The sequence below is a fragment of the Kogia breviceps genome, chromosome 10 (assembly GCF_026419965.1).
Source record: "Kogia breviceps isolate mKogBre1 chromosome 10, mKogBre1 haplotype 1, whole genome shotgun sequence".
In the NCBI taxonomy this organism is placed as follows: domain Eukaryota; kingdom Metazoa; phylum Chordata; class Mammalia; order Artiodactyla; family Physeteridae; genus Kogia; species Kogia breviceps.
In genome coordinates, this window is record NC_081319.1 from 61,402,134 (window position 1) to 61,419,886 (window position 17,753).

The 17,753-nt window shown below is 38.6% G+C and overlaps 1 long non-coding RNA gene across 5 annotated transcripts in view; it reads left to right on the plus strand.

The window, feature by feature from the left end:
- The window catches only part of LOC136791999 (uncharacterized), a 74,467-nt gene that overhangs the window by 51,300 nt on the left and 5,414 nt on the right, over positions 1-17,753 (plus strand). Inside the window, exon 8 of one of the 5 annotated variants that reach the window (XR_010835026.1) lies at positions 12,327-12,445. The exons of the other annotated variants lie outside the window; for them this stretch is intronic. This is a non-coding gene — a long non-coding RNA (uncharacterized lncRNA). Of the gene's footprint in view, positions 1-12,326; positions 12,446-17,753 lie in introns of those variants that run through there. 5 annotated transcript variants of the gene reach the window in all.

Sequence of the window (17,753 nt, forward strand, 5' to 3'; positions counted from 1 at the left end):
CACATATAAGTACAAAATGTTTATGTATATGTAAATATTAGACCTATATAAACTAATCTATATTATTCATAAAATGAGGGCCCCTTGATAATGGCTAACATTTTTTTTCGGTATTTATTGTGTTCCAAGAACTGATAAATTCTTGCATTGTATGAATTTTCTTTTAACCCTCATAGCAACTCCCTGAGAGAAGTAATGTTATCTCTATTTTATAGATGAGAAAACTGAGGCAAAAACAGATAACATGCTCAAGAGTACTAGACAAATTTTAGAGTCAAGATTTGAACCCAAGTTCTCAAGTTTTAGATCCCTTATTCATAGTCACCAAGCTATATACTGAGGAAGGGGATGAAAGCTGAAGCCATTACCTCATGCTCAAGAAGTCAGACAGAAACTTAGCAGGTATGGTTGAAAGAAGACAGGACTTGGAGTCATAAGTCCAGAGCCTGAGTTATGACATGAATTCTCCTCTCATCTAGATATAGGTTTGTTTTTAGAAAATGAAGAAGAGCACTGCATATTTTGATTGTTAATTTATGTACTTAATGATTACCAAATAATGGAAGTTTAACAGGGAGCTATTTTGCAATGACATAAATTATTGATTCAAAATCAAACCTTTATTATAAATTATTGATTCAAAATCAAATCTTTATTAAGTCTCCATTGCCTCAGAAGTCTTTCCCACTCTTCATTTCTTTTTAAACCCTTTCCTGTCTACTCTTGGCCAAAGCTTGAAGCCTAATTTAACATTTGGAAATAAAATAATGAAATAGTCATAACACAGCAATTCCAATGCCTACTGAAATGGAAGCTCTAAATACTTTTTCAGATAATTTAGGAAATTAAAAATATTTACATCATAGATGCAAAAAGAAGTTACTTGTGTAATAAAATAAATGGTGAGACAAAACGTTTCTGGTCAAGTAGAGTTGTTTTAATATGAACACTAATCTGAGTTCTACCCCTGTGCTAAAACCCAGTGACAGGTTGCCTACAGCTTCTAAAGGGTGCACTGGGTCAAAATTCATGCCATAAAATGTGATATTATTAGTAGTACTAGAAGACAGTGTGACTGTCTTCTTTGGGACATAATGAAGACCCCAAGATAGACAATATCAAGGACAAATTATGTAGAATAAGATATTATCTCAGTCCTTGGAACATGTCATCCAGGATAGAACAAGAAGTAGATTTATTATCAAGTATATGAAGCCAGAGACAGTAAGCAGTGAGTGGTAGTTGGTTAAAATAGACAGGTTTTAGAAGTAGAGGCACGGATGTAGAGAACAAACTTAGGGTTACCAGGGAATTGTGGCGGGGAGGCTAAATTGGGAGATTGGGACTGAAATATACACACTACTATACATAAAATAGATAACTAATAAGAACCTCCTCTTCTTATTAGCACAGGGAACTCCACTCAATACTCTGTAATGAGCTATTTGGAAAAGGCTTAAAAAAAATAAAAGTGGATATATGTATATGTATAACTGATTCACTTTGCTGTACACCTGAAACTAACACAACACTGTAAATCAACTATACTCCAATAATTTTTTTTTAAAAATAGGTTTTAAGAACCATAGTCAGGGAGCAGTGTGGATTGGAAAGACCTGGCAAGAAATATTCCTGCATCCTCAGACAATGCTCCCCCAGTTGGCTACTGCAAGGGTGAGCATTTAAGAGATCTTTGACCTAAGGAGGACATGAGATTAATAATCTAACCCAATGTGCATGAATTATTCTCCTCAGTGCTATCAGAAATCAGATGGCATCCTAGAGCAAGGGTCAGCAGATCTTTTCTGTAAAGGGTCAGATAGTAAATATTTTGGATTTTGTGTACCACATGTCTCTGTTGCAACTGCCCATCTGCTGCTGTAGCACAGCCATGCACAATACGTTCATGAATGGGTGTGGCTGTGTTCAAGCAAAACGTTATGTACGAAACCAGGAATCAAGTGAGATCTGATCAGTGGGCCAGAGTTTGCAGACCCCCGTTCTGGGTCAGTGTTCACAGGTGAATGAGTCATGAGGCCTTAAGTTCCAGTTCTCATAGTACTGCTTTCTACCTGGATGAACTTGGGTTCATCCTTTTATTTATATGGGCCACTATATTAGTCAAGGTTCTCCAGAAAAACAGAACCAATAGCATGTGTATACAATGTGCCCATATGTATTGATAGATAAAGATCTAGATATCGATATTGATACCTAGATCTATATCCATATCTATATAAAGATAGAGAAAGAGAGAGAGAGATTTTAAACAATTGGTTCACACAATAATAGAGGCTTGGTCAATTCAAAATCTGCAGGTTAGGCTGTCTGGAGACTTTAGGAAGAGTTGCAGTTCAATTTCTGTAAGTCTTCTGGCAGAATTCCTTTTTGCAACAGGGAGGTCAGTCTTTGTTTTATTAAGAGCTTCAACTGATTGCATGAGGCCCACCCATATTATGGAGGATAATCTGCTTTACTTAAGGTCCACCACCAATTTAAATATGAATTTCATCCAAAAACACCATCACAGGGATTACCCTGGTGGCACAGTGGTTAAGAATCTCGAACACGGGTTCGAGCCCTGGTCTGGGAAGATCCCACATGCCGTGGAGCAACTAAGCCCGTGTACCACAGCTACTGAGCCCATGCACCTAGAGCCCATGCTCTGCAACAAAAGAAGCCATGCAATGAGAAGCCTGCGCACCACAACAAAGAGTAGCCCTCGCTTGCTGCAAATAGAGAAAGCCCACGTGCAGCAACGAAGACCGAACGCAGCCAAAAATATAAATAAATAAATAAAACATAAAAATTTAAAAAAACACAAAAACACCATCACAGAAATATCCAGAATAATATTTGACCAAATAACTGGGCATGGTGGCCCAGACAAATTGACATGTAAAATTAACCACCTAAGCCATAGTTTTGTCATCTTTTACTGAGAAATTTGACTTATCTGAACTATTTTGATACCTAGAAGATACCTTCTAGAGGTAACACCCTCAGTTTTTTACATGGTAGGCAGCAGAGGGAAAGAGCCCACTTGCCCAGTCAGATGACACCTAAAAGGATAAAATTCTGTCTTCTCTCTCCAATGCACAAGGATGAATGTCAAAAATACATCACTTATATCTGCTTTAGCTAACATAGGATAGGTCTGGAACAGACCTATACTCCCAGTAAGTCTCATGAAATGCTGTTTCATCAAGGGGAGACTTTACTTGCTAAGATTAGAAGCAAAAGAGGGTGGTGGATGAAAAACTGCCCAAGGATATAAGTTCATGCAAGGAAGCAGGAGAGACAATGCATATCCGAAGATGTGCTCTCTGAGCCAACACTAATTCCACAGCATCAGGTTGTAATTCAGGGAGCCAAAGTGCTGGGGTTTTTTCCCCAAAAGAGGGGCACATCAAGCATACTGACAAAGGAAGAGCATTAGTTACCACAGATAAATTCCTTTTTAGAGGTGATCTCGCAAATGATTTGGCTCAGTGTAGACTATGATTTGGCTCCAAAAACCATAAGCTAGAGCATTTCATTCTAGGTCCCTCCTCAAATATCCATGATAGGTAGAAATTTGGCATCAGTAGGTTTTGAAATCTCCCCAGGTGACTATAATATGCAACCAGGACTGAGAATCTAGAGATGTAGAGAGAATTTATTTTTTATTTTTTATTTATTTATTTATTTATTTTTTTGGTGGTACGTGGGCCTCTCACTGCTGTGGCCTCTCCCATTGCGGAGCGCAGGCTCCGGACGCGCAGGCTCAGCGGCCATGGCTCACGGGCCCAGCCACTCCGCGGCATGTGGGATCTTCCCGGACCGGGGCACGAACCCGTGTCCGCTGCATCGGCAGGCGGACTCTCAACCACTGCACCACCAGGGAAGCCCTAGAGAGAATTTAAATTGAACTTTAGTTAAACAGTAAAACAAACTCTGACTCTACTGGCTGGAGCTAGACAAGGGATATGGATTTAGTGGGATGAGAAGATAAAGAACACCAGGGAGTAAATCAAATGCTTTACACCTGTGCTTAGCTAATTGTTACTCAGATAATTCAGACAATCTTACAGCACCTGAACCCTGAAATTCCTTACTTCTGTTTAAAAGAAAGTAACTCTTCAAGTAACTGAACTCTGAGAATCATGTAAATCATAAAGAAAATGAAGAAATATTATTTTTTGAATTAGCTGATTTCATATATACTGTTTCACTTTCATGATATTAACTAGTTATCTTTCTTTCCATTTTATGTTTGAGGAAAGGTAAGGCTTTAAAACTGTCAGTAATTTTCTCAAGGTCACTTGTTAAGGGTGTGGTAGGCAGCATAATGGCTCCTAAAAATGCCCTCACCCTAATCCCTAGAACCTATTAATATGTTACCTTACGTGGTAAAGAGGACTTTGCAGATATGACTGAAGTTATAGACCTTGAGATAGAAAGATTATCCTGGATTACCTCATGGAACAAATCTAATTGCATGAGTCCTTAAAAGCAGAAAACCATTCCCAACGGTAGAAAGAGAAAGAGAGATGTCCTAATAGAAGCAGAATCAGAGAGGAGATGCAACATTTTGGGTTTTGTAGGTGGAGAAAGGGGGCTCTGAGTCAAGGACTACAAGTGATGGCTGGAAGCGGATAAAGTCCAGGGAACAGACATACCCCTAAGAGCCTCCAGAAAAGAATGTAGCTCTGCCAACACTTTTTTTTTCTTTTTTAACCATCTTTATTGGAGCATAATTGCTTTACAATGGTGTGTTAGTTTCTGCTTCATAACAAAGTAAATCAGCTATACATATATCCCCATATCTCCTCCCTCTTGCGTGTCCCTACCACCCTCCCTTCCCTATCCCACCCCTCTAGGTGGACACAAAGCACAGAGCTGATCTCCCTGTGCTTTGTGGCTGCTTCCCACTAGCTATCTATTTCACATTTGGTAGTGTATATATGGCCATGCCACTCTCTCACTTCATCCCAGATTACCCTTCCCCCTCCCTGTGTCCTCAAGTCCACTCTCTATGGCTGTGTCTTTATTCCTGCCCTGCCCCTAGGTTCTTCATAACCATTTTTTTCTTCTTTTTTTAGATTCCATATATATGTGTTAGCATACGGTATTTGTTTTTCTCTTTCTGACTTACTTCACTCTGTATGACAGTCTCTAGGTCAATCCACCTCACTACAAATAACTCAATTTCATTTCTTTTTATGGCTGAGTAATATTCCATTGTATATATGTGCCACATCTTTATCCATTCATCTGTCGATCCTGCCAACACTTCTACTTTACTCAATTGAGACCAATGTCAGACTTGTTAGGTAATAAATTTACATTGTTTTGAGTCACTAAATTTGTGGTAGTTTGTATGAAAGCAATAAAAAACAAATACAGAGGTCCTACAAGAGCCAGGCTATATATTTATACTTGTGATTCTGAAGTGAATTTAACCTTGTGATTGACAGCAGCAGAAGCTTCCAAGGGATCCCACCACACACCTGAAGCAAAAGCAGCCTAATACAAAGCAGTGACAGCAGCAGGTCACTGCCCCACACTTGGGGTAGAGGGGAACTTGATCTATTGTAGCAGCAGCATAGCCTGAATGGGAACCCATCCTCCTGTGGCACTAGTCCCATCAACATTAGCCTAATCTGCTAGCATCTGCTGTGCCAACAGGCCCAACATATACAAACCCTCCAACTCAGTAGCATTAAGTGAGCCAGGCTCATTGTTTCCTGAAACTCATACCCAATGGCACTGGAAAGCCCAGATATCACCTACTGTTATGAAAACATAAAAAAACAGTAACAGAAGACTGGGAACTTCAGAAAGAAAAGGGGAACAATGGAATGGGTGAAAACAAATGGGGTAAATATACGAGACTATCATTAGCCTCATGAGTTTCTTAAGTTCTATATGATGGTCAAAGCAAAAATTATGACACCATCTGATGTGGTTCTCAATGTAGATAAAGGAAATACTACAGAAAATCATACTTTAAAACTGGGGAATATTAAGAGACCTAAATGGAAGTAAAATTTCAAAACTTCACTTGAAGTAATAAAACACTGATTCCAGTAGGCTATGATAAGTTACATATGTATAGTGTAATGCCAAAAGCAACCACTAAGAAAACTATGCAAACAGTATACACAAATGATTATAAATAAATTAAATTAAAATGGACTTATTAAAAAATGTTTAAGTAACCCACAAGAAGGCAAAATAAGAGAAACACAGGATTGAGAAACTAAGGTAAAAGACAAAAGAAAAAATAAAATGGTAGACCTAATCTTTAACATAGCAATAAGTACATTACCTGTAAATGATCTAAATAACCAAGTCAAAGACAGAGATTGGAAGAGTAGATTAAAAAATTGCAAGCATGATCCAACTATATACTGTCTATAAGAAGCTTACTTTAAACATCATGATAAAGGTAGTTCAAAGTAAAAGGATGAAAATGATATATCATGTGAATGTTAATCAGAAAAAGCTGGAATGGCTATATTAATACCAGATAAAGTAGATTTCAGAGCAAAGGAAATTATGAGGGGCAAAGAGGGTCATTACATAAAGATAACAGGAATAATCCACCTAGATGACCTAGTGATACTAAATGTGTGTGCACCAAACAACAGAACTTCAAAATACATGAAGCAAACATTGAAAAAGGTAAAAGGAGAAAATTTTAAATCCACAATTATTATTTGAGACTTCAACACAGCAATTTATAGAACTACCAGAGAGAAAAATCAGCAAGGATATGGAAGAACTGAAAACATCATCAATCAACAGGATATAACTGACATTTAAAGAACACAGTCAAGAAAAGCAGAATACATATTCAAGTGTCCATGGAACATTCACTCATATATACTGGGTGATAAAAAAACATTAGCAGATTTAAAAGAATTAAAATCATAAAGAGTATGTTCTCTAGCTATAATGGAATCAGACTAGAAAATAACAGAAAGACAACAGGAAAATCTTCAATCACATGAAAACTAAACATCACAATTCCAAATAACTCATGGGTAAAAAAGACAGCGTCAAGGAAAAATTTTTAAATGCATAGAATAAAAGAAAATGGAGATATAACAGATCAAAGTTTGTGGAATGAAGTCAAAGCAATGTTGAAAGGGAAGTTTATAGCACTAAATTGGGAAAGAAAATATTTCAAAGCAATAATCTAATTTTCTATATTAAAATAGTAAAAAAGAAAGAGGAAAAAACACTAAACAAGCAGAAAGAAGAAAATAATGAAGATGAAACACAAATCGGTGAAACTGAAAACAGGAAAATTGGGGGGGGAATCAATGAAACAAAAGGCTGCTTCTTTGAAATAAACAATCTAATCAATAAAGATCTAGCAAGACTGATAAAGATAAAAAAGAGAGATGGCACAAATCACAGATATCAGAAATGCAACCAGGGATACCATGACATATCCTGCAGGTTAATAAGGGACAAGTTATTATGAACAAGTCTACACTATAAATTCAAAAATGTAGATGAAATGGACCAATGCTTCTACACCCAAAACTACCAAAACTCAGCCAAGATGAAATAGATAATCTCAATTTTCCTGTAACCATTAGAAACACTGATTTTTCATTTAAAAACTCCCCAAAGAAATATTCAGGCTTAGATGTTTCACTTTTACCCAAGACTTAAAGAATTAACACCAATTTTACATGATTTGATAAGAAACAGAAGTAGAGGGAACAGTTCCTAATTAATTTTATGAAGCAGTATTACCTTGCTACCCAAACCAGACAGGGATAGTATAGAAAGAAGAAAACTACAGACCAATATTTTTTAATGAAATTGGCTGTAAAAATTCTCAGCCAAATATTAGCAAATTAAATCCAGAAATATATAAAAAGAATAATATACCATGACCAAGTGGTATTTATTCCAGTTATGCAAAGTTGGTTAAATATTTGAAAATCAAACAATGTAATCCACCATATCCAATAGATTAAGGGGGAAAAGTCATGTGAGCCTATCCATTAATGCAGAGAAAGCATTTGACAAAATCCAATCCCATTCATGATTTTTTAAAAAGAAAAAAAAAACTCCACGCAAACTAGGAATAGAAAAGGAATATACTGAAACTCATAAAGATGATCTACAAACAACCTATACCGACATATTTAACTGCAAAAGACTGAATGCTTTCTCTGTAAGATTAGAAACAAGGCACCAATATCTGCTCTCACCACTTTTATTAAATACATTACTGGAGGTTCTAGTAAGAAAATAAAGCAAAAATAAATATATAAATTTAAAAGTTAAATTTTTAAAAAGTTTATTTAAAAGATAAAAGGACTATTCCTACTATGTTGAATAGAAAGGAATATATCCTACTGAATGTTGAATAGTAATATATCCTATTATATTGATTAAGGAAAAGTAAAACTGTCTGTATCTGAAGATGAGATGATAATCTAAATGGAGAAAATACCAAGGAAAACACAAAAAGCCTGAGAAATAATATTAGTTTGTAAATGTTTTAGAGTACAAGATCACCACAATTTTATCAAATTATATATTCATAACAAATGTGTAGAGGCTTAAATAAAAATATGTGATGCCATTTACAACTGACCTAAATAAATACTTAAATATAAGCCCAATAAGACATTTATAGGACCTCTATACTGAAAATTACAAAATGCTGATGAAGAAAAATTTAAAAGTCCCAAACAAATATGGAGACATACTTTGTTCACGGATTAGAAAACACAACATAATAAACATGTCAATTGTCCCCAAGTTAAGAGGCTTAACACAATTACTCTTAAAATGCCCTCAAGGTTTTTGTGGCTATAGACAAGCTTATTCTAAGATTTATATAGTAAGAAGAGGCTGAAGAATAGCTAAAACAATCTGTAAAGGAAGATTAAAAAGGGAGGAATTAATCTACCCAATGTCAAAATTTTGCAGTAATGATGGAGGGTAGATACATAGAGCAATGGAATGGAATAGAGAACCCAGAAATAGACTGACATAAATACATTTAACATGTTTTTGACGGCAGTGCAAAAGCTATCAAGGAAGAACAGACTTTTCAAAAAATGGTACTGAAAGAGTTGGACATCCCTCGACAAAAACAAACAAAAAATGAACCTTAACCTAAACCTCCACACCTTACACAAAAATTAAATCAAAGTGGATCATAATCTTAAATGTAAAAGCAGGACATTTTTAGAAAAAGAAAATAGGAGAAAATCTCTGGCATCTAGAACTAGGTGAATAATTCTTAGACTTGACATTGAAAGTATGATCAATAAAAGCAAAAACTGATAAACTGAATCTCATCAAAATGAGTTAAAAATGCTTCATAGAAGATGCTTTTAAGTGGATGAAAACTCAAATTACACAGTAGGAAAACATATTTGAAAATCCCATATGAGACAAATGACTTGTATCTATAATATACAAAGAAATCTTCAAACAACTTAAAAAAATCCAACTAGAAAATAGGCAGAAGACAGGAACAGACATTTCATGGAAGAGAACGTACACATGGCAAAGAAGCACATGAAAAGATGTTCAACATCATTAGCCATTAGGGAAATGCAAATTAAGGCCATAATGAGATATCAGAGAATAACTAAAAGTATAGTGACCACATCAAATGCTGGCAAGTACATAGAAAAATTATATCACATCACTGGTGGGAAAATAAAAAGGTTTAGCCACTCTGAGAAACAGCTTGACAGTCTCTTTTAATCCTAAAAGTAGATTCACCCTACAACGCAGTAATTGTACTCTTGAGCATTTATGCAAAAGAAACAAAAAATTAAGTTCACACAGAAACTTACATATCAATGTTCATAGCAGTTTTATTTATAATAGCCAAAAACTGGCAACTACCCAAGTGTCTTTCAATGGATGAATGTTGAAACAAATTGTGATATAATCTTATGATAGAATACTACTGAGCAACAAAAAGGAACAAATTATTAATATATGCAAAAATTGAAATGAACTTTAAGGGAATGATGCCGAGGGAAACATTTTAAAAGGCCAATCTCCGAAGATTAAATAATTCATGATTATGTTTACATATTATTCTTAAAATAACAAAACTGTGGAGATGGAGAACAGATTAGAAGTTGCCAAGGGTTAGAGATGGGGGTAGAAGGTACAGCGGGGGAACTTGGTGAGGTTTTTGTGGTCCCAGTACAAATAATACAGCAATCTTGGTTTTAATCCCTAAAGATTTTTAAAAGCAATTCCTAATAAGAGGTGGCCAGATATTTAGCAATCGCAGCAGATCAGAGGTATAGCTCCCCAACATGACAACTTCAAAAGAGATCATACGAATTCAATGCATATGTTAATTTTTAAAAGGCCAGTCACAATACTTAAATGGTATATATCTTAACGATATTATTCTAAGAATCCAGCTATACCAGATGGACTAGCAGGATTTTCTGTACATTCAGTCTTATTTAAGACAGTAAATCTTATAATAAGACAGTTAAAAAAAGAAAAAGAAAAAAAAACAAACCTCAACTACAGTTGGATATTCTCATAGGAAGATGAGGTGAAAATATGTAGCAGCGGTTCAAAACCTTAAGCAGTGGCACCTAAATTTGGCTGCACATTAGAATCATCTGAAGCACTTTTTAAAAACCCTCACACTTGGTCATCCTAGACCAATAAAATCATTTAAAATCTCCCCAGACGATGCCAATGTCTAGCCAGGACTGAGAACCTGTGGACTAAGCAGAAGGGGATGTTTCTACAAAGATTTCTTAACAATTAGTCCTTTCACCCAATCAGATTTACCTCCCCGCAAAGGGGTAAAGAAGGCTAGATGTTGTCCATACTTGCTTAGCTTTGGGTTTTTGTTTGTTTGTTTTGTGGTACGCGGGCCTCTCACTGTTGTGGCCTCTCCCGTTGCGGAGTACAGGCTTGGGACACGCGGGCTCAGCGGCCATGGCTCACGGGCCCAGCCGCTCCGCGGCATGTGGGATCTTCCCGGACCGGGGCACGAACCCGTGTCCCCTGCATCGGCAGGCGGACTCTCAACCACTGTGCCACCAGGGAAGCCCTATACTTGCTTAGCTTTAATTAGCACTTGTGACTTGCCCAAAACCTAGATCATGTTTCCCCTAAATTTCATGTTATTCCCTAAGTTTTTCAAACCCAGGGCTGAGGGGTTTGCCAGGATGACATTTTAAGTGCTCACACAGGGGAAGTCCCTGGCAAATCAGGACAGCGGTCACTCTACATTGAAATGTAAAGCATCCTAAATAACCCTGCCACTGCTACCAGATACTAGTCTGTGCCAAGCAGTGGAGAATCTCCACTGCTTGGAGTAAAGGCATTCTCCATTACTACCAAGGCAAATGCTTGCTGTACTTGCCTTGCTGTACTTGCCTTGGCTAGTCCCTATCTTTTCCAGGCACCACTCCCCTTCACCTGCTGGTGGACGCTTTGGCCAGCTGACAATGCAGATATTTTCAAACTTTAAGGTGAATAAAAATCATCTGGAGTGCCTGTTATAACAGAGATCACTGAGCCCCACCAGAGTTGCTGATTCCATAGGGTTGGGACAGGGCCCTAAAACTTGAAAATCTAACACATTGTCAGGGGACGCTGGTAAAACTGGTCAGGTTGTTACCCAATGCAGGTTCGTGTGTCTGAAGCACAGTGAGGCCCAACAAACCTAAAGGTTGGAGTCTGGAGCAGAGAACGGTTTATTGCAGGATCGAGCAAGGAGAGGGGTGGCCTGTGTTCCAAAAAACCCCTGAAATCTCCAAAGGATTTCAGCAAAGCATTTTTAAAGGCCAGGTGAGGGAGGGACGTCCCAGGGAATGTGATCACCTCGTGCACAATCCTCTGATTGGTTGATGTTGAGGCCACACGGCAGGTAACATTATCCATCCTTAGGTGCCAGAAGGTCTGGGGGCTAACTTGCTCATGATCATCAAGGAGTTAATTTCTTCCATTGGGTGGTGGTTTTTAGCATCTGAAAACTCAAGAAATATGCCTGAGATACTATTATCTGAGTACTTCAGAGAGGAACTACAGCAGAGGATATGGGGGATGGGTCTGTCCTAGGAAGGCCCCATAGGGTACTGCTTGGTTACAAGGTGACCACACTTTTGAGAACCACTGCTCTAGTGGCTTGGAATGTTAAGAAAGTAATGGAAGAATCCCTTCCCAGATCTAGATTCTAGTATCACCAGCTATTTTGGTGTGGGGAAGGGTAAGTTTTGTCCTTGCTTGGACTTCTTGTTCATTTATATGAAAGCCTATTTGAGGCAGTGCGCTTGGCGGTCCTGCACATCTGTCTTTTCCTTCAACAGTGTTTGGAAAGAACAGACCCAGGGACGCTCCTTGCTCCAGCCCCCGACCACCCTCCTACTTTATTCCAGTCGCAACCTTTAGAATCAGCCACTCAGCTATCCTCAGCCTGCAGGACAGGCCAACACCGTTTTTTTTTTTTTTTTTTTTTTTTTTTTTTTTTTTTTTTTTTGTGGTACGCGGGCCTCTCACTGTTGTGGCCTCTCCCGTTGCGGAGCACAGGCTCCCGACGCACAGGCCCAGAGGCCATGGCTCACGGGCTCAGTTGCTCCGCGGCATGTGGGATCTTCCCGGACCCGGGCACGAACCCGTGTCTCCTGCATCGGCAGGCGGATTCTCAACCACTGCGCCACCAGGGAAGCCCCAACACCGTTTTTTGAGCTTAGCTCCTTATCACTGATCAACCACGAGGTTCGTCAGAATTATTCCATCGAGGTGGAGGCCGCCGTCCACCGCCTGTTAAACATGCACCTGTGGACACTTACCTCTCCCTGAGCTTCTGTTTCGACAGCAACAATGGGACTGTGGACAGGGTGGGCCACATTTTTCGCCAACTGGCTGAGGAGAAGTGTGAGGGCGCCCAGCGTCTCTTGAAAATGCAAAACCAGTGCTGCGGCCGCACCCTCTTCCAGGATGCACGGAAGCCTTCTCAAGATGAGTGGGGTAAAACCCAGGACGCTGTGGAAGCCGCCATTCTTAGGGAGAAGAACCTGAACCAGGCACTATCGGATCTGCGTGCCCTGGGTTCTGCCCGCGTGGACTCCTGTCTCTGTGACTTCCTGCAGAGCCGCTTCCTGGAGGAGCAGGTGAAACTCATCAAGAAGATGGGCGACCACGTGACCAACCTCCGCGGGCTGGTCCGCAGGCTGTGCTGGGCGAGTATCTCTTTGAAAGGCTCACCCTCGAGCACAAACAGGAGTCTCTGAAGTCCAGCGGCCTCTGAGGAGCCCCTCTGGCGTCAGAGCTTCTGCCTGAAGCCCCGCTCTGCAGCCACTAGGCAGCTTTGTAACCGCCTTGGAGCCCTCTCCCAAGCCTTGGACCAAATAGAAACAATAACGCTTTTTGCAGAAGAAAAAAAAAGCCTATTTGAAACACAAACAGAATAAAGAGGAAAAAAGTAATATATATATATTCATGTTCTTTTAACATATGAATTGCCCCACTTTATCTGTGTGAAATCAGTTTGTTCCCGCTATTGGGCTGGTTCTGAAGCTTTGCTGCTCATTTGAATTACCGAAAGAGCTTTTAAGAAAAACATTGGTATCTGGGTCCCAGCCCCAGAGATTTTGATTCAGTAGGTCTAGGGAGGAGCCTGGGCACGGGGAGGTCTCAGAGGTCCCCAGGTGATTCTAATGTGCAGCAACTTTGTGAACCACCTCTTGGCTTCAATCTAGCTAGTGATCAGATATTAAATCTAAGGCACTTGGGCTAGTGTGTGAGCTCTGTTGCTAGGTGTATTCCATTTTCTTCCTCCTGGAAGATTCATGCCAGGGAAAATGATTGATAGTTGTGTTACTTCTCTGAAATGGATTGAAATGTCCAATTAGCGTGAACAGGGGAGGGTGAATGGGAGAATGCAATAAGGTGTATCATTTATGTATTGCCCTATGTGTATGGCTAGTAGCTTTTGCAACTGAGGTCTGCCCTACTTTTCATGCTAATGCAGCTGTAAACTTTATAAGCCCATAGGTAGACAGCATCACAAAATATTTACCCCTCCCCACTGGCCCACTCTCAAGCTTCTCTCCCCTTCCCCAATACACAAATGTACATCAATGCGCTTCAGACCAATATCAACATATTGACCTTCAATTCTTCGACTTTGCAGCTTCCCTCTTATCAGATGTCAGCATTTCCTGCAAAGGACAAATGCTTGCCTCTTGGTGATAATGTAGACAATGCCTCCAAGAGACAAAGAGCCCTTAGGGAGGGGGAAAAAGTCTTTCAAAAAGGTTGATGCCCAGAGGAGGCATTTTCAGTCATCTCAGCTTAGAGGTCAAATATCCACAATAAAAAAAGGTTAAAAAAAAAGAAGAAGAAAGCAAGGAAGAACAGAAGGAAACAATTTTCTTACCTCATAGTAATAAGGCAGTTTTCCTTAAAAAAAAGACTTAAGCCTTAAATTCTCTTTCCTAATCAAAATGTGCTTTTCTGCCTGTAGACTATTCCTCTTATATCCTGTATTATTCATGATGTTTAATTCTTGAAATAGCACATGGCTGAAAACAGAAGCTAACCTCTTGTCCACTATGAATTAAATTTTCTTTTCCTAGGACCCATCTACAATGTACAGTTTGGGGTTTGCCAACATAATTATTTTCTCTGAAATAAGTTACAGCATTTTGCCTTTTCAATATATAGTTATACAATATATTGTTAACACAATATAGTTAATATAGCCAATATAGTCAATACAACTATAATGCACATGATATGATGCCACTTTGGTGATTTTCTTCATGTAATTCTGAAATTTGACAGTATAGTTTTCATATTCTAATGAGCTGAGTATTACCTTTGCAAGGATAGAAAAATAAAATAAATTCATAATATTCTTGTGTGGTTTGCCCCTGGGGTGGATTACCATAATGGGGGGATATTTGAGCCTCTCCCCAAGTCACTAAAAAACTTCCAGTGAGCAGCCTCTTGTCCTCTCCAGGGGGTGGGGGGAAAGGATTTTTAATCATAATAATCCTGGGGGGAGAAATATCAGAAATAAGACATCTGCTTCTGTGCCTTGTTGTTTTGCAGAATAGCAATGATTACTTTAGCAGCTTCTATTGCCATACATGTACAATAAGTAAATGAACATAAAATTGAATGAACGCATAAAAGAAGGATAAACACACCCAGCTTAACAAATCCACCCTCTCACCTACTGTGCCCTGGAGCATGAAAGAAAGAATCACGGGATCATAAGGATTAATAAAATAACAGTCTCTGTTAACAATATTGACAGGAGGCATAAGGACAATTTGTCTGATGTGGGACCAACAGCTTAACTGCTTAATTCTTTTTTTTAAGGGCAAATCATTCATTTGTTGTTTAAAGATTGCAAGACATCTGAATTTCTGTAGCACAATTTAAATGTTTTACTTTTTTGATAAAGCAGAGTATAATAGAAAAAAAATTAGTTTCCAGTAATATCTATACCTCTATTCAGAATTAAGTCTTCCACAGACATGTTACCTGGAAACAAAAGCCTGTTACAATAAGCAAGCTTCAACCAGAGCGGCTACTTTTCGGGCCAGGGGAAAGGTTCATCCCTATAGGAGGATGATGTGCTATGTAAAATGGCTGCAAGGTCACACAGCCTTGAGGGCGTTGGAAGTCTGTTATCCTATTCCACATTAAGTAGTTTGGTGAACTTCAGATGTCCGTTCATCTGCAACCAAGCTGGCAACCTTTAACTGATATTTCAAGCAGGTAAAAAATAAATTAAAAGAAATCCCTACACTGATGTTCCTTGATTTACACTGTTAAATGGTTCATTAACATGTAATTCTGGCTAAGAATTACATTTGAGACTCCTTACTCAGATTTTGGTTCACAGTACAAATCTTTCAGAAATTCAAGTTCTTATTAATCAATAATTTGTCAGCTAGGATACATTCAGGCATCAGCTGCAACTACAGAATAGGTGCACTGCCTCAGCGCTTTGGAAAGACATAATCTAGAACACTACTAGCAGACAAAATATCTGTTACTAGACAGCATATGTGCAGTACAGCAAGACAAAAACATATATTTATATGTTGGCTTGTTTAAGCCTCAAGCCCTCGATCCTTTGTTGAAATACAATAATTTCATTCCTATGGTTTTCAATACCAAAAACTCAACCTCCAGGAGGGCTAAAGTCTAATTTGTACTCCAAACCAAGTAGCAGTGCAGTTCGCTACTACTGAGGCTGAATCCATAAAGACTTCAAGACCACGTCCAGAAGACAAGTTATTATATATAATGACCTAGAAGGTCTGAAACATAATTATCATAAACATAGCTGGTCCTTCAGATGTTTTTACCTATAACGTTTTTTGATGAAAGTTATTTAATGTACTGGAGAAAACTGTGACTTACTGATTAAATATTCGAATACTTGTACTTAACCTGGGATTTCATTTCTGCTGAAAGAAAAAGGAAGAACAGGACTCACTTTAAAAAAAAACAAACTTCAGAAATGAAAGTAAAAATCTTATCACACACTATCACTTTTGGAAGCAGCATAGAGAGGCAGTCAACGGTAAAACACTGGTGAAATAGGTCAAAACTCTCGGCCAAAAATCCATTATTATTATCATCAGTGACAGTAGCACAACTGTGCCCTTCATAATTAATCATCACTCCTAAGAATCTTCATTTGGCACCGGATGATGTGTTTAAGAGAAACACTCTGGGAGGTTTTGAATCAGACTTGGTTTTTTGTTAGCCAAGTTACAGGAGAATTTTTAAAGTGGGGGGAAGGGAGGAAGGAAACGGACCAGAAAAAGAATTTAAGCCATCATCTATAAACCAGCAAAGCACTGATAGTTCCAAACATTATGTCAGACACTAAAATGACTGATATAGGCTCAAGTGGTTTATAAAACCTATAAAAAGACTACACCAGCAAAGTCCCCATTTATCTGTAGAGTTCAGAAACTAAAACAAGGAATATTTTAGCTTAAAACCTTATCTTGAGAGGATCATATACACTTCACATGAATAAAAATACCTGAAACCAAACATTTTTAAAAGCTCCAATACCCAAAATATAAAGAAAAAAATTAATTCAGAAGACTCAATCAATCCATGATAATCACAAAACGGCTGGGCAATCTCTATCTCCCTTCCACACTAACCATCCATCCTATGGAAGACCAAGGGAGATCAGACCTTCCAGACTTATGCAACGCCTGGCTGCTGCAAAATTCTCTGGAGACTCCTTATGGAACAGCAGTTTCCCATCTCTTGTGTGTCTCCCTATCATGATCATGCATGAAGCAAGTCTGGCTGTGCTATTTTTTTTAACATCTTTATTGGAGTATAACTGTTTTACAATGGTATGTTAATTTCTGCCTTACAACAAAGTGAATCAGTTATACATATATATATGTTCCCATATCTCTTCCCTCTTGCATCTCCCTCCCTCCCACCCTCCCTATCCCACCCCTCTAGGTGGTCACAAACCACCTAGCTGATCTCCCCGTGCCATGCAGCTGCTTCTCACTAGCTATCCACCCTACGTTTGGTAGTGTATACATGTCCATGCCACTCTCTCACTTTGTCACAGCTTACCCTTCCCCCTCCCCATATCCTCAAGCCATGCTCTAGTAGGTCTGTGTTTTATTCTCGTCCTACCCCTAGTCTCTTCATGACATTTTTTTTCTTAGATTCCATATATATGTGTTAGCATACGGTATTTGTTTTTCTCCTTCTGACTTACTTCACTC